Below are 18,955 nucleotides of genomic sequence, written 5' to 3'. Positions count from 1 at the left end.
TTTGTATATTAAAGCCATGCGGATTAATTTTCACTTCAAAACCAGAAACTTAATTATATATTTATAAATGTTGAAGAACTCCAATTTTTAGAATCACAATTACAGAATAATCGGATGCATATCAAAACAAAATATGCCCTTAAGTTTTAGTAATGTTTAAAAGTACATTTGAAGAGGTAAATGTGTTCTAATTGTTTTTTTGGTCAAATGTTCAGTTGGCTCAATCACGACATTTAAACATACAAATAAAAGTTTATTAAAAATGGAATAAATATGGTCTTGTAATAGCTTCTTAAAAATATCAGACAGCTTCAGTATTTTAAAATCTATTTAAATCCTATTGTATAAATCCATACATGTTTAATTTGTACTCAAAATTAATCTTCCTCCATAGAATGTAAACTACAACAAAGCAGAATTTTGTGTTTTGTTGTTTTCTCTGCTGTAGTATATTTCCAACTCCTAGAATAGTGCCTGGTACTTACTGAGTTCACAGAGAATATATATATATATTTTTTGAGACAGAGTTTCGCTCTTGTTATCCAGGCTGGAGTGCGATGGCGCGATCTCGGCTCACCGCAACCTCCGCCTCCTGGGTTCAGGCAATTCTCCTGCCTCAGCCTCCTGAGTAGTTGGGATTACAGGCACGTGCCACCATGCCCAGCTAATTTTTGTATTTTTAGTAGAGTCGGGGTTTCACCATGTTGACCAGGATGGTCTCGATCTCTTGACCTCATGATTCACCCGCCTTGGCCTCCCAAAGTGCTGGGATTACAGGCGTGAGCCACCGCGCCCGGCCCCGAATATTTTTGATATAGGCTGCAAAGATTAATTTTATGTACCAACCAGGCTGTGTCACAGAGTGCTCAGCTACTGGGTTAAACCTTCTTCTGGGTTTGTCTGGGAGGATGTTTTTCGATAAGATTAACCTTTGAATTGCCAGATTGAGTAGAGCAGATTGCTGTCACTAATGTGGTGGCTGGCCTTCTTCCAACCAGTTGAAACCTTGAAAAAATCAAAAAAGCTATTTCTCCTGTAAATAAGAGGAAACTCCTCCTGCCTGACTGAGCTGGAACTTCCATCTTTTTCTTACCTTTATACTCAGGCTGATACATGGGCTCTTTGTGGGTCTTGATTGTGTCAGATTTTGAACCACATCATTACCTCTCCAGGGTCTCTAGCCTGCTGACTGTAGATCTTGGGACTTCTCAACCTCCATAATCATTTGAGTCAACTCCTTATAATAAATCTCTCTTTCTCTCACTGTAAACACACACACATACACCCTGTTGGTTCTGATTATTTGGAGAACACTGATTAATAGAGGTAGAGGATCATTTTAAAAATTCTAATTTTCCCAAAAGACAGGAACTTTGGGATTTATTAAAGCCAAGATGAACAGTTCCACTATAAAAAAAAAATACATTTTTAAAACTAAATGTTCATCAACCCATAGGAAAACATGTGTACTTGTGGAAGTATTGTGGGAGAATCAGCAGGGTCTCCAGATGCTGATGAGACCTCAGCCCCATCTGGTTCCCAGACCCTTGACATAACTGCAAGAAAGACTTCAGGGATAATTCAGAATAAAGCAAAAGGCAAGAAGCTCTTATTGCCAAACAAAAGTAGACACTGAAGAGAGAAGTGCAGGCATGCTCATGAGAACCAGTCGCACACAGCAGAGCTTGGGTTTCTAATTTTATGGGTGTTCTTGAATTAGAGGATGAAATAATCGTTAGATATTCTGGAACAAGGGGGGATTTCAGGGATGCCCTTCATTGCTCTCCCCCTTCTTCCTTATTTGGACTTGCTCAAAAGAGTTATGGGCATGTCACTTTGACTGAGATTTTGGCCATTTACTCTTCCTTATTTTGGGCTTTCTGTTATCCTGTGGATTTATTTTTGCATGGTTCTTGTTTTAACTGTTGTTTGGATTTTTCCATCCTCCTGTGACTACCCAGTGCTATTCCTGTCTCAGAAGCAATTACGCACTATTCAAATAAAGTACCAACATTCAAACATTTTCTCTGTTTAAAGGGTTGTTCATTTTTGCTATCATCATTCATTGACTTTTCCAAACTTTTATTTGTATTCTTTTAGCCATTAAGTTGTGGTGATTTGTTACAGCAGCAATTTTTTAAAATATTATAAACCCTTCTATTTCAATAACCACACTTTCTAAATCTCCTTGACGGATCTTTCTGATCACCTCTTCTATGTGTCAGATGAGAATTTTAGGAGCACTCTTCTTTCTTACCTAAATTCACTCTTTTTTTTTTTTTGTCCAGTCTCAGAACTTTGAAGACCACTGTTATGGGTTGAAGTGTGCTCTCTCCCTCTCCAAATGTGTTAAAGTCTTAGCCCACAGTACTAGCAAATGTTATTTTATTTGGAAATAGGATCTTTATAGTCCCTTTACAGACTTGATTAACTTGATCGATCAAGTTAATCGAGTTAAGATGCTGGTGAGTCTTATCTAACAGGATGAATGCCCTTATAAATAGAGAAAAATCATGTAAAGACAGACACACACAGGAAGAGTACTATGCAATGACAGAGGCAGAGATTGGGATTATGCTGCTGTCAGACAAGGAGAGGCAAGGATTGATGGCCACCCCGAGAAGCTAGAGACAAGGAAGGATTCTCCCCCTACTTTCAGAAAGAACATGACCATGATGAGACCATGATTATGGACTTCCAGCTTCTAGAACTGTGAGGCAGTTGTGTTTGCTTGTTTGTTTTAAGCCACTGAGTCTGTAGTACTTTGTTATGGCAGCCCTAGGAAACCAATTGTGATGCTACTACTCATTCATTTCTAGAAACAAACCTCTCTACCCAATTGCTTACTATGTATTTTGATCAAGAATTTATACTGGGTTATATTTTTCCCAATGTGGCATCCCCAGTCATCCCATTTGAGGTTCCTTCTGCATGGTGAGGAACAGCTAAGAGCAAATCCTGGTATCTACTGCCCTCTGTGGTTCTGGTTAGTACTGTCAGTGGGAAGAATTTAATATTTGGTTGGCAAAAGAAAAGGAAGATCATTAATCTCTAGTGGAAGTAGCAGCCAGTATATGCAGCCAGTAGAATGCAGACATCTATTCATTCCCAGGAAGAAATGTATCTTTGGGTTTGGCAGATGGTCCCTGAACAAGTCTGAACAATTTTTGGGTATCATTAACTCTGAATTAGTTAAGAAGAATAAGCAAATCTTGCATGTGAGAATCTAGTCCATTTACCTTACAGAGCAATCAAAGCAAATATCTTGTGAGAAAAGTAGTGGAACTGTCCGCAGTAGGATACAACAAGAAAATATACTTAATTCAGAAGGAAAAAATGGTGGTTTGTTTTCCTTCTCTCTGTCTTTGTCTCTCTCTCCCTTGCTACCTCTTCTTCCCACTCTCCCTTCTTCCCTCTTATCTATCTCCATCCATCCTATCTTCTATCTATCTATCTTCTATCTATGTGTCAATCTACCAATTAATCTGTCATCTATCATCTGCTTTCTGTAAAAATAATTGACTTTTAGCCAGGTTATTTTCTTTACCTCTTAGTTACCATCATTCATTATTAAATATCACTTTTAGTCCTGAAGTATATTCTAATGTATGTATTGTTTTTTCTCACTCATTTAAGTTAAAAAATAATTTTCAGAGAATTGAATGAGAGCCGTATTTCCAAATACTGTCTTAAAATATTATATAGCCTTAATATATAAGGCTAATATATATACATATTTTAGTGGTGTGGAGAGAAGGTTGACTGATGTGGTTTTGTTTGTTGTCTGCTTATGTGATGCCAACAACAGAGATGGCCATTTTTTCACAGCGTTCTCAATTATAGGTATACCTAACTCATTGTATGAAACAAGATCTCTTTTATTTACTGAGCTTATTTAGATATGTCAATTTTTCTGAATACTTCAGGTGATATTTGGGCACCACAGTTTAAAAGACTGCTCCAAGACCTCACTGGCTCACAGGAAACTTACTGTGTGTCTAAAGTACATAAGACACTATCCACTGTGTATTTCCATTTAAACGTTTTACATGTTTTACCTTCCTGGAATTTTTTTCACCTATAATGTGGGCTCAGGTCACCTCTACACTCTCAAACTCCTAAACTAATGCGTGAATTGTTCAAATTTCAACCCATCCAGGGTTGAATCTACCAACATTGAAGTCTTTATCTTTCTCCTTATGACTTTCTAGCTCCACATACCTAGAGAATAATTAGCAGATTTGTAAAGCTTAGGTTGCATTGTATTTATCAGATAAAAATTATGCCTTGGTTTTCCCTCAGCCTTGCTACCCCTCCCAATTGAAAAGCATAGTTTGTACTTACTACATGTCTGTTGTCTGAGGCAAATCAGTCTTTATAATCTAGCCATCGGAATGCAATAATCATCAAGAAACAGAAAAATCAGATAATATTTTAAAATATGTTCATACTAGACTTTACATTACACTGAATCTTTCAATTTGACTTTTGCATTCTTAAAATATGTCTTTTATTTTTGCTAAAAATTAATTCAGTTTTCAGAAGTCTAAAGCTTCTCCAGGTTTAGAGTTTGCTTCTCGGGGTTTTATAATTAGACCCAGATATCTTAAAATGAATGTTTTAACATGTTGACCATGGTAGATAAAACATTGTCTACTACATTAATGTTTAAGGTCATCAAAGGGTATGTGATAACTTTAATATGTAAACTGATAATTTCATTATTACTATAATTAAAGGTTTTCTAGTTATGATGTATTTTGTGGCTCCCCGCTTCAAAAGAATCAAGTTAGTAAAGCCCATTTATTATCTTTCTTAATAAGTATACATTTAGAGAAAAGCAGCTAAATTATAAGTCAAAATCATTGCAAAACTCCAGTTATGTAAACTTTATTGTGAAGTTATATTCTAAAAAGTACTTATATAAAATTGTTCTATGGGTGAAAATTTAGATAATTTAACATTTTTTTCATCATAAACACTATGTATATTTTTACAAATACCTTAAGAGAATTTTATTACATACATCCCCAGAAGCAGATATGCCAGGGCAAAGACACACACATAAAATGTCAGTATATAATGCTGTATGCCACAAAATCCTAAGCCCCCCAGCCAACTGAACAAAATACCCTCTTGGCCAACAGGACCCCAGAGAAACCTGAAAAACCTGTATTCTTGGCTATGATGGAAGGGAGGTTAGACATTTCTCATTATATCCTCTCCTTTTGGTAGTTTAGGCATTACTGATCAGCGTTAAATTGAAATAGCATAAGATTGACAAAATGGACTCTGTGACAATAAGTTTCCAAATACCAACTTGACTCTGGTATAGCATCACATGACAGATAGCACACCTTGAAGAAAATAAAGATATTGTACCTCAGAATTTTTTTTGACATATTTTGAAATGGCCCTGCAAAACCATCTCTTGTGGGGAAGTTTGCACCCATAGAGAATCTCCATTAATGCAGCAGGCCTTCCCCTTGTAAGCCTATGTCTTTCCCAAATCTAGGACAGATTAAAAGAGTCTAACCTTTAAGGTATGAAAAGAGACATTTATCATTGATTCTCTCTGAAGGCTGCTATCTGGAGGTTTCATCTACCTCATGAGAACCTTGGCCTCCACAAGCCCCTTATCTTAACTCAAGCATTTACTTCAAGTCTTTAGGCAAATCTTAACTCTTTCAACCAACTGGCAATCAATCAGAAAAATCTTTGAATTCACCTATGACTTGTGAATCACCATACTTCAAGGTGTTCTTCCCCTTTAGGCTAAACCAACTTGCATCTTCCATATATTGACTTATGATTTACCTAAAATGTATTGACTTAATGATTTTACCTAAAAGGTATAAAGCCAAACCACACCTTGGATACCTTGAATTACTTTCTCAGGACCTCTTGAGGTGATTACCTGAACCATAGTCATTCATATTAGCTCAGAGTAAACCTCTTTAAATATTTTAGTTTGGCTTTTCTGTTAACAATGCCAAATTATTTCACAAAGTGGCCACAGCCATCTTTCCATCAAAGGTTATGCATGATATGGTTAATTTTCCTAAATCTAGACTAGTGTTGACAAGCAATGATTTTAATTCTTAAATGGAACTTTTGTTTTAATGATTCTTCTATTATAATTTCACATATTTATTGACATTGTACATTGATTTTCTTGAGCTGTCATTTTTTTGTGCCATTTGTTTTTACGTTTTTATTAAACTATGTATTATAGATTATAATGTTTTTCCAGTTCATGTTCCAATTTTTAGTTTGTTATTGTTAATGTTTTTAAAACAATTTATTAACCTTTCTTTAGCCATTGTATAACTTACTCAGTTCAGGTTATTCTTTTATTATAGTAAGTATTATTTTATAGAAATTATATTTAGCTCTTTACCAAATCTAGCTTCTGTTTATAATATTGTGAATTCGTACATTTTAGTGTCTATTAGATTCTAGCCATGATATTCTGTATTTTTATATTTTCATTTCTTTTTTTTTCTTTAATGTCCCTGAGGGCATTTAAACATAAATGGTTTGAGTCTCTTTCAGATTGCTTTATTATCTTTAGTTCCTGACATGTGGATTTGACAGCTCCTAGATGTATAAATTGTCAGTTACTACTGAGTGCTCAGCTCACGATTACTAATAACTTACTCAATAATTTACTTGGTTTGAAAATCCAACTTTAGTGGATTTGCTTTCCTCCCCACAGGCCCTTAAATTTTGGCTAGACTTCAAGCTTCAGCAATCAATATGGTGCCACAGAGAAGAACATTTCCTGTTAAACTAACAGGTAAGTGTAAACAGACAATCTGCTTATGCTGTCTGGTCACCCCTACCTGCTTGTCCTACTTACCTACAAAGTTCCCGCCAGCCCTGTTTGTTTGTTATTTTGGGTGTCACTTTTCCTGACCATTTGCAGTTGTTAAGTTCCACTAATTGCAGGCTGATTGCTCTGATGTTTTCAATAATGCCTTGGGACATAACTTGCCCTACAGACTAATCTAATCAAATACCAGGACTTCGAAGGGAGAATTCCTGAAGTCAGTATTTTAGATTTGTTCTGACCACAGGGTGGCTTTTCTAGCCATCTCTCTCCCTGTTACTCTTTGGCAAACTAACAGCTTACATTTTAGTCTCTATTTTAAACAAATCTACCAATTTTTCCCAATTGCCCTTCATCACAACTTTCACTGGTTCAAGAGCTTTCATAGGCTTGAACATCTCTGTGCACTGTTGCAAGTAAAGTCAATTTTGATGGGAGTTTTGTACTGTGGACTGCTTCCCCCAGGGCAAAGTCCCTGAGCTACAGTGCCTTTTCTGGGAGCGTGGACAATGGTGTGCTTCAGTCTGAAGACAGTCCCACTTTAGGAACTGAGCTGTCAGTGGGTAGGGAAGGCAACTGCACTAGGTCTTCTTGACTTGCCTCTCCCAGCAATGACTCAAAGTAAAGGCAATCAGTACCCTAGAATTCTCCGTGGCACAGGGTAGACACCCCTCACCTCATCTCATGAGGAGGAACAGAAAAGTAGTTTCTGCCTCTTGGCTACACTCACCAGAAACTTAGCATCCACAATAGGTAGTTGGGGGAAGCATGAGAAATGCTGTCTTGCATGTGTTTGGAAAATGGCCTTTTTCTTCGGACCTGCAGGGCTGAAGGGAGCCCTCGCTGCCTTCTTGGCTATACCATCCTGAAGTGGAGTTTTCATCTCGCATAGCTGGGGGAAGGATGGAGGGCATGCATGCAGTCAGACATTGCCGACTCACAATTCTTAATGAGTTTTCCTAGATTTTCTTGAATAAATACTTCTTCATTTGTTTTATGCCCTTAGGGATATTTCCAGATACTTTAAAAAATACATTGCAAAAATGTTCACTTTTTAGGCTGAGGAGCTTCTCATGCTGTCAAGTGAGAAGTGGTTTGCTATGTTTACTTTTAATATCATTTTTTGTCACTTTGATTAAATAGGTAGGCAAGTATTGTTTCTCACAACCCATGATTCTACTTAATCAAATGCTCAAACTTTCTGACAACTTTTAACATTTTTCTCTTCCTCAAAGCAAGTCCTAAAATGAAGATGTGTTTTCCACCAAAAAAACTGTCTTTGAGATTTTCCGGAGAGTCTGTGGAAAATCACAAAGGAAAATCTTGCTCTTTCACCTCATAAAGACAGGGTGCTAGAAATGATTAGAGTTATTTGATGTATTGTAAGTTTTACGGGGAATGTTGTCAAGTCAAATGAAATACTTGGCCCCCCCATATTAAATATGAATAAATAAATTATTAATATAAATATTTTACAGACTGTATAAGGCTCCTAGTAATTTATCAATGCTCTCATTGTCCTGCTGTATTTCTATTCATCAAAATTCAGTCCCGTTTTGCCTGATGTTTATTAGACAGAAAAGTATAGTGTTATCAGTCATAATTTCAATAACTTTAAGCATATTAATTTGGTAACTGTTAAATGCCTTTCATTTGAATTCAGTATAGTCTAGGTCAGTGGTTTTCTTTTTTTCTTTTTTTTTTTTTTTTTGAGACGGAGTCTTGCCCTGTCGCCCCGGCTGGAGTGCAATGGTTCAATCTCAATTCACTGCAAGCTCCATCTCCTGAGTTCAAGCAATTCCCCTGCCTCAGCCTCCCGAGTAGCTGGGACCACGTGCGTCTGCCACCACACCCTGCTAAATTTTTGTGTTTTTAGTAGAGATGGGGTTTCACTATGTTGGCCAGGCTGTTCTGAAACTCCTGACCTCATGATCTGCCCGCCTTGGCCTGCTGAAGTGCTGGGATTACAGGTATGAGCCACTGTGCCTGGCCAATCAGTGGTTTACAATTAAGAATTAACATTTCTTATGGAGTTTTTTTTCTTTAAATTTACGTTTTTGTCTTCTTATTTTTGTACATAAGTTCTTTAGTGGTGATTTCTGAGATCCTGGTGCACCCATCATCTGAACAATGTACGCTCTACCAATGTGTAGTCTTTTCTCTTTCAACCCCCTGCCACCTTTTCACCTGAGTCTCTTATGGCTTTGTATCTTATCCCTTAGCTTCCACTTATAAGTAAGAACGTACAATGTTTGCTTTTCCATGCCTAAATTACTTCAGTTAGAATAATAGTCTCCAATTCCATTCAGGTTGCTGTGAATGCCATTATTTCATCCCTTTTTATGGCTGAGTAGTAATCCATGGTGTGTGTATCTTTCTATCTATCTATCTATCTTTATAATCACATTTTCTTTATTCACTCAGTGATTGGTGAACATTTGAGCTGGTTCCATATTTCTGCAATTGAGAATTGTGCTTCAATAAACATGAGTGTGCAACTACCTTTTTTGTATAGTGATTTATTTTCCTCTGGGCAGATTCCCAGTAGTGGGATTGTTGGATCAAATATCAAATGATAGTTTTACTTTTAGTTCTTTAAGGAGTCTCCACACTGTTTTTCATAGTGGTTATACTAGTTTACATTCCCACCAACAGTGGAAAAGTGTTGACTTTTTTTCCAATGTATAATATAAAAGTGTTCCCTTTTTACCATTTCCATGACAACATCTATTACTTTTTTTATTTTTTATTGTGGTAATTTTTTTCAGGAGTAAGGTGGTATTGCATTGTGGTTTTGATTTGCATTTCTCTGATTATTAATGATGCTGAGCATTTTGTCATATGTTTATTGGCCACTTTTATATCTTTTTTTAGGAATTGTTGATTAATGTCTTTAGCCCTTTTTTCAGGGAATTTTTTTTCTTGCTGATTTGAGTTCATGTAGATTATGGATATTAGTCCTTTGCCAGAAGCATGGATTGTGAAGATTTTCTCCCACTCTGTTTACTTTGCTGATTCTTCTGCTGTGCAGATCTTTTTAATTTAATAAGGTCCCATCTATTCATCTTTGTTTTTGTTGCATTTGCTTTTGGGTTCCTGGTCATGAGGTCTTTGCCTAAGCCAGTATCTAGAAATATTTTTCCAATGTTGTCTTCTAGAATTTTTTTATACAGGTCTTTGATTTAAGTCCTTGATCCATCTTGAGTTGATTTTTTTATAAAGTGAGAGATGAGGATCCAGTTTCATTCTTCTACATGGGGCTGGCCAATTATCCCAGTGCCATTTGCGGAATAGGATGTCCATTCCTCACCTATGTTTTTGTTTGCTTTGTCAAAGAACAGTTGGCTGTAAGTTTTTTACTTTATTTCTGGGTTCTCTATTCTGTTCCATTGGTCTACATGCCTATTTTTATACAAGAACTATGTTGTTTTGGTGACTCTGGCCTTATAGTACTGTTCAAAGTCGGGTAATGTGATGCCTCCAGATTTGTTCTTTTTGCTCAGTCTTGCTTTGTCTATGTGGACTCTTTTTTGGTTCCATGTGACTTTTAAGATTGTTTTTTCTAGATCTGTGAAGAGTGATGGTGGTATTTTGATGAGACTTGTATGAATTTGTAGATTTCATTTGGAAGTATAGTCATTTTTACAATATTGATTCTACCTATCCATGAGCATGGGATATGTTTCCATTTGTTTGTGTTGTCTATTATTTCCTTCAGCAGTGTTTTGTAGTTTTCCTTGTAGAAATGTTTTACCTCCTTGGTTAAATATAATTCCTAAGTATTTTATTTTGTTTGCAGTTATTATAAAAGGGGCTGAGTTCCTGATTTATTTCTCAGTTTAGTTGCTGTTGGTGTATAGCAGAGCTATTGATTTGTGTACATTAATTTAATATCCTGAAACTTTGCTGAATTCATTTACAAGTTCTAGGAACTATTTGAGTTGAGTCTTTAGGGTTTTCTAGGAATACAATCATGTCATCGGCAAACAGCAACAGTTTGACTTCCTCTTTACTAATTCGAATGCCTTTTATTTCTTTCTCTTGTCTGATTGCTCTGGCTAGGACTTCCAGTACTATGTTGAATAGAAGTAATGAAAGTGGACATTTTTGTCTTGTTCCAGTTCTCAGGGGGAATGCTTTCAACTTTTTCCTATTTGGTATAATGTTGGCTGTGGATTTTTCATAGACAGCTTTTGTTACCTTAAGGAATATCCCTTCTAAACCAATTTTGCTGAGGTTTTTAAGCATAAAGGATACTAGATTTTGCCAAATGCTTTTTCTGCATCTGTTAAGATGCTCATGTGGTTTTTGTTTTAAATTCTGTTTATGTGGGATATCACATTTATAGATTTGTATATGTTAAACCATCCCTTCATCCCTGGTATGATACCAGCTTGATTATTGTGGAATGTCTTTTCAATATGTCATTGGATTCAGTTACTGAGTATTTTGTTGTTAGGTTTGTTGTTGTTGTTGTTTTGCTTTTTCGAGACAGTTTCACTCTTGTTGCCCAAGCTGGAGTGCAATGGTGTGACCTTGGTTTGCTGTAGTCTCTGCCTCCTGGGTTCAAGTCATTCTCCTGCCTCACCCTCCTGAGTAGCTGGGATTACGGGCACCCACCACCATTCCCAGCTAATTTTTTGTTTATTTAGTAGAGATCGAGTTTCACCATATTGGCCAGGCTGGTCTTGAACTCCTGGCCTCAGGTTATTCACCTGCCTCAGCTTCTCAAAGTGCTTGGATTACAAGCATGAGCCACTGCATCTGACCAGTTACTAAGCATTTTGTTGAGTATTTTTGCATATACGTTTATCAGGGATATTGGTCTGTAGTTTTCTGTTTTCTGTTATCTCCTTTCCTGATTTTGGTACTAGGGTAAGGCTGGCTTCATAGAATGATTTAGGGAGGATTCCCTCTTTCTATATCCTGTGGAATAGTGTCAAGAGAATCAGTACCAATTGTTTTTTGGATGTCTGATAGAATTCAGCTGTGAATCCATCTGGTCTTGGACTTTTTTGTTGTTGAAAATTTTTAAATTGCCATTTCAATATCACTGCTTGTTATTGGTCTGTTTAGAGTTTCTATTTTTTCCTGATTTAATTTAGGAGGGTTGTATATTTCCAGGAATTTATCCATCTCCTCTGGACTTTCTAGTTTATGCATGTAAAGGTATTCATAGTAGCCTTGAATAATCTTTTGTATTTCTGTCACATTGGCTGTAATAGCTCCCATTTCATTTCACTGATATATAGATGCTACTTCAGACTTGCTGAATGTGTTTAGTTAATAGTCTTAATGTATCTTCACATATTTTAATTATTGGTTTGTTATTTTTGTAGTATGTCTTTGAATTGTTATATATCTGAAGTTTATTTTCTGTAAATATTATGCTCATCTGTTTTCATAAGTTAGATATATTCAATCTTTGTCAAAAACAAAATTAATAATTAAATTTATCTAAAACATTGGGATTTACTTTGTTCTGTTCTGAATTCCACAGAAACAACCTTGCCACTTACATTATTTTTCTAATAACTTCTATGTGACATTTCAGTTTCAAAAATTATTAGTAAGATTGCCAGAAACTTTTTAAGCCTTTTATCATCTACACATAGTTTTTAAATCTCATGCCTGCCTGAAAGCACTTTTGAGTCAACTACAGGCCAGATCATCAAAAAAAAGATTTTCTTAAAGACTCATAAAAATGACTATGTCAGCGAGGTATTTTTTAACAAGGCCTCTGATGGAATAATTTCAATACCATTTAGACCATCTCAATGGTCTGAGTCAGGATATGGAGAATTCTAGGAAACCAAAAAGCAGATGGGATAATGAGATGCTATCCCAAGATTGAGCAGAACAAAAAAATTAATTACAACAGTCCCCATTCATCTGTGGTTTCCTTTTCCTCCATTTCAGTTACTTGACGTCAACTGGTCTGAAAGTATTAAATGAAAAATTCCAGAAACAATGCATATGTTTTAAATTGCACACTATTCTGAATAGTATTTTCGGATATCATACTGTCCTACTCTGTCCTCCCCAGGACATGAATTATCCTTTTGTCCACAGTCTCCATGACATATATGTTAAATACTCATGAGTCACTAAACAGCATCTTTGGTCTGGGTTGTCATATCTGTCATATCGACTGCCTTGGTAGTCCAGTGCTTATGTTCAAGTAATCCACATTTTACTTAATAATGACCCAAAGCACAAGAGTAGTATCACTAACATATTGCTGTAATTGTTGTAGTTGTTCTGTTTTAAGTTATTGTTGTTGATCTCTTACTCTGCCTAATTCTCAAATTAAACTTTATCGTGGTATGTATAGGAAAAAATATAGTATAGTGTTAAGTACTATCCATGGTTTCATGCATCTCCTGGGGCTCTTGAAATGTAACCCCTGTGGATAAGGTTGGACTATTATACGTAAGACTGAATAAACAAATAAAGAATAATTATGGTTTTGTTTGAAACAAAGTTTGTTGCTTTAATGTTCTATTTTCTGGACTTAAGAAATCTTTTTTTCCCTTAAGCTATTTACAAACCATAAAACTTAGTAGACTATGCTTTTGTAAACAGAATTAAAATATTTATTGTTTCTCCTTGCCTGACTCCTCTTTGAAATCTATTATTATTGTTTCATGGTAATATGATTATTACATAGATTCCATGAGTCTGCCCTCCATATTAAAGGAATACATTGGTCATGCAACCAAGGATTTGACTGAAATGTCATATTAAAGAGTAATGCTCATTTAATCAAATATGACAGGACACTTTTAAGGAGGTAAGATTAACTTAATGGACCCGATGCTTACAAAGCTTTCTTGAGAAAATTGCCTTGTTTTCTGGGTTGTAAAGTTCCCAGCCTTTCAAATGAGTGGGTAATGTCACTTCCTGTCAGACCCAGGAATCTTAGCATATTTTGGTTACATAGAGAAAAAGTAAAATTCACTCAAATCTGTAAGTACTACAAATAAAATTGTATGGTAAACTCTTAGCTTGGCTTCAAAACCTCAAGAAGCTTTTAAAAGTAATCTGATACATCTTATATAAACTTGTAGCAAAGCAAACTTAAGCAAGGCTTTAAGGTAAATTACCATTATTGTGGCACCTATATAAAGAATCAGGCCAAACCCAACAAGATTAGTCTTATTTCGTTATTAAGAATAATGGATCTTTGAAATTATCTATAATCAAAGGGAGTGTGAGTATAAAATAAACATTTTATATATCATAGAAAATTATAAGACATACTTTTGGTTTGTATTTTATCTCTCACTATGGATAAAACAGTTTTGTCCCTTAACTATAAATTGGACTGTTTCCTGTCCCCTAACACAAATTGTCAACTATTACCGACTGCTCAATTCTTCCATTTTCTTTCATCATCTCTTACAATCTTCCAAGCTAACTCTGTCCAGTTTTTCTCTCTCTCCTGACTTGGTGTCACCGAGAACTAAAACTTGACTGTCCAGCACCTTATTGGATCTAAAAAGTAGTGTGAGCTAAAGTCCACTGATTTGATGTATACTATGAAGGACTCCTCATTGTTGCAGTTCTATCATGAACAACTTTTTGTGCCTTGTGCTACTGACTAGTGGGCAACTCAAGAAATTCTTTGAATCTTTGCTATGATTTGCTAAGAGAATAATCAGGACTATGTGGCAGTCTTACCAAAACCACTAACATCATGACCAGAGAACTGCAAAATGGAGTGGTTTTTCAAAATATGTGGCAGTAAATGTAATTTGTGCTTTCTACCAGGACATTTGCATAGTGGTCAGAGAAATTGCTGTATGTATTTTTTTCACAATCTCTCTGATATCTCTGCCATCACCGAAAACATTCAGACCACAACCTTGAAAATTTGATGAAGTGCCACTCCTCCTCAGTACACAACATAAGGATGCTTCAGTTCTGAAATATTCTCACTTCCCACAAACTTCCCTTCAAACCTTACACATTGGTTTTATTCCCTTATTTAGCCTTTAATACTTATTATTTTTATTAAATTCTTGGCATATCTATTATCTGGTGCCTGATATATAAGACGTTCCAACTGCCAGTCTCACGAATGCTCCAGAGATGAGGTAGCCCATCCTTCAAGGCCATCAAACTCATAAAAGCCATTTTACTTCCAAAAACTACTTTGACTAATCTCAGCCTCACAGTGACTCCTTTTCTATTCCTCTATGTGTTTAAAGGGCACACTTTGTGTCTAACAACAGGAGATGCTGAGCAAGTGCTCACAACATACTGTAACATACCCAGTGACTTGGCTTGCCCAAACTTTAGTCAGACTTCTCATCTCCCACTCTGGCCCCTAAAATTTGGCCCAATCCAGAGTTAAGCAAACACTAATGTGCAGAATATCCACGCTTAACAACTCATTCTCTGAATCAGCTGACAACAGAGAACGTTTTCTTTTAGACTGTTCCATTGATGCTACATGTTCAATTCCATACCTGCACTTCACCCCTACAGGAGCAGGATATGCAGGAATTTCCCCGCAAAATTCCTGTATATCGGTTTAAACCTCCCTATAAAAGAGAGCTCTTTTTCTATGTGATTTGAGAAGCTTGTTACAGACCCTGAGGTCAGAGCACTTTTTCTATTGTAGTTGTCTTTTCAAATAAAATCTCTCCCTCCTTAAGTCTGGATTTGTTTTTAAATGAGAGTTGGAAATCAGTTTCTATGTATGCTTTGTGATTAGAGCATGTGAGCTCATTAACCGAGGCTTTATGTTCTCCATTCACAGGTAAGACAGGCTTTGCTCAGCTCCTTCATTTATGAAGTTTAGCAGTTTTAGCTATAGCCATGCATCAGTCTGAAGGCCTTGACTGGATCTTCACAGTAGTTTTAAAATTCAAGCCTCTAAGCACATATGCAGTCAAAATATACCCTGGGGATAATGAAACTTTGACTACCAACTACCACTGTGGTTTTGAGTTCCTTTTTGTTAATTGGCACCTGGGTATCCCTCTTTCTTTTTTTATGTATTAAAATTGCTTTTGTATTTAATATTTCATATGTTTGAAGGAGCAAGGTATTATAAAACATCAGTTAAATCCGTCATAGTAAAACCGATTAATCATTGGAAAGCTTGTAGAATAATGTATTAAACATTATTTTATATCTTTTAAAATAGTTGACCTCTATGCTTTGGAATAGGAAAAATACATAGTTTACATTGCATTGTTAAGTAAAGCAGTAAAGTAACAGTACTATTCATGGCATAATTACTTTTTGTTAAAACATGTTTATGGCATAATGGTATTTACATAGATATAAATAATTATTTCAAGAATATATTTAGTATTAATAATAGTACTACTTTAGGAAGTAGGATTGGAATAGGATTATGAGCTCTTTTCAGAAATCCTTGATTGACGGCCTTTTATATTGTTTAAATTTGTTCTTCATTTTTCCTTTTCTCTTACAATGTATCAGTGAGCAATTTTGTGAGCATTCTAACAAATAAATTCATAGACAATGGTGCTTAAAGCATGAACTGTAGAATTCTGTCAGTAACTTATGTTATTAATGTGTGTTCTTTATAGGACTTAAAAAATATTACTACATTGTTTAATAGCATTAAATATGGACACATTTTGTGATTAAAAGTAATTTAGTTTAAATTTATTTTTTATTCTTGGGTAAGAAAATTAAGTGACTAAAGATTCTTAAAGAGACCATGTGATTTTTATTCCACAGAAGGAAGAAACTAAGAGAAATTTGTATTGAGATAGGAAAAACAATTTGTGTTTTGTTTTTATGTTTTTATTTTATTTTTGTCTCATTAGAAAAACAAAATAGATTTTTATGCTAAAAGTTTTATCAATTATGAAATATTTATTATCTCAAAAAACTCCCTGGCTAATAAAGGAATAAGAAATAATCAATAGAAATGCATATTTCCCTAGGTCTTGTAAGTGCACCACCAGTCTTCACTGGTCAAGTCACACTGTGCAGAGTGAATGCTTCAGAAAATGAGAGGCATGCAGGAACAGGGAGCTTCTCTGACTGTGTTTTACCTAATTAAGAAAGAGCAATGTTTATCAGTGGCACCAAAGCGTCAGCATATACATTTATACTGCTGTTATAATTACCAAATGAGGTATCTAACTTAGTTTAAATATTGGAAATATACTTCATTTTCTCCCTAGGCATCAGTCATATCTAGGATTGGGCTGTCAAATTTCATAAACTAGTAATATCTGAATTGAAGTTTCAGGAATGAGTCAAATATTGTCAGATGAACGCTAAACACCTTCAATGGACAGAAAGAAAGCTGTGCAGATGGAAGTATGTGTGAGATGATATGGAATCTTCTGGAATACATAGGATACACAAAATTCCCTGAAGAAGGCAAAGGACGGTTTAGCTTGGAATTTCAGGAGATGAAGCCGATAAGCAAACATGAGCCAAAAGTTAATCAACCTGTCATGACATGCTAAGAATTTTTTTACATTCTAAATGGCACTTAGTTATTAAAAAACATAATGCATAGAAAATAGTTAGTATATATTCTCAAAGTTTGTTATTCATTGGTCTAGAGTAGAAATCAGGAAACTGCTTGATTAAATAATGCTTGTAAATTGAAAGAAGTACATATGTGATATATTTATTCATACGTTAAACTGAACTTCAGGTAAAATGACCACTGTAAAATTTGTAATTAAACATAAATAAAAATATATGTAATAATAAGTAAATGTTAGCCAGAACTATAGGAATGTTAAATAGAAAAATAAAAAATAGTCAACATAGTGAAACCCTGTGTCTACTAAAAATACAAAAATTAGCTGGGCATGGTGCCGCATGCCTGTAGTCCCAGCTACTCGGGAGGCTGAGGCAGGAGAATTGCTTGAACCCAGGAGGAGGAGGTTGCAGTGAGCCGAGATTGCGCCATTGCACTTCAGCCTGGGTAAACAGAGTCTCAAAAAAAAGAAAAATAAAAAATAATATAACCATTTTCCAACATTCACTGTTTATTAAAAGCCAAAATTGGCATAGAAACTTGTGTTAATGTTCTAAATAATTTAAAACACTTTTATCCTTCTTAGCACTACCTTTAATTCTCTTTAGTGAAAATCTGTATTTGAAGAACACATATGATTTGGCTCAGCGTCCCCACTCAAATCTCATCTTGAATTGTAATCTCCACGTGTCTAATGAGAGACCCAGTGGGAGGTGATTAAATCATGGTGGTGGTTTTCCCAGGCTGTTCTCATGATAATGAGGGAATTCTCATGAGATCTCATGGTTTTTAAAGTGTTAGTTTTCTCTGAATGCTTTCTCTCTCCTACTGCCTTGTGAAGAAGGTGCCTCCTTTCCCTTCACCTTCCACCATGATTAGAAGTTTCCTGAGGCCTCCCCAGCCATGCAGAACCATGAGTCAATTAAACCTCTTTTCTTTTTAAATTACATTGTCTCCAGTAGTATCTTATATAACTGTGAAAATCGACTAATAAAAGCACAGATAGTACTTTGGGTGTTACTTTATTAAAGAGATGCAATATTTTCTCAATTTTGTGAATACAAGGTCTTTTGTATATGATCCACAAGGTTTTTCCCTTTAATTTCACAAAGTTTTAAAATAAGGTAGTGAATCAGGACATTTTTAAGTAAGACTGTGCAACACATTTTATGATGAATGATATTGAGGAAATGGCCTGACTTTTCTAGGTCTGAGTTTCTTTATTTCTAAGCAACTGAGGGAAGTGGAAATGCATGATATCTAATATCCCTTATAACAAGAAATAATAATGCTTTATTTTCACCAAAAATTATCAATATGAATGTGTGAGTACATTTAAACACATAACTAAGTGACTATGACACAGTGGGGCAGGAAAATTTGGTAGGCTCAATAGGAATGTGTGATCCAAGGAGGTAGTCATGCAGACTATGTCAAAGAGATATCTTCAAATCACACTCAGGGCTGGGCATGGTGGCTCATGCCTCTAATCCCAGCACTTTGGGAGGCCAAGGTGGGTGGATCACAAAGTTAGGAGTTCAAGACCAGCCTGGCTAATATGGTGAAACCTCATCTCTACTAAAAATACAAAAATTAGCCAGATGTGGTGGTACATGCCTCTAGTCCCAGCTACT

General features: G+C 35.6%; 1 pseudogene; it reads left to right on the top strand.

The window, feature by feature from the left end:
* Nucleotides 1-1,462: 1,462 nt before the first annotated feature.
* Nucleotides 1,463-18,955, top strand: part of LOC105719968 (peroxisome assembly protein 12-like) — a 67,069-nt pseudogene continuing 49,576 nt past the window's right edge.

Source organism: Aotus nancymaae, unplaced genomic scaffold (assembly GCF_030222135.1).
Source record: "Aotus nancymaae isolate 86718 unplaced genomic scaffold, 86718_ANA_hifiasm-v0.15.2.pri h1tg000048l, whole genome shotgun sequence".
NCBI lineage: Eukaryota > Metazoa > Chordata > Mammalia > Primates > Aotidae > Aotus > Aotus nancymaae.
This window is presented reverse-complemented; position numbering and strand designations above follow the sequence as displayed.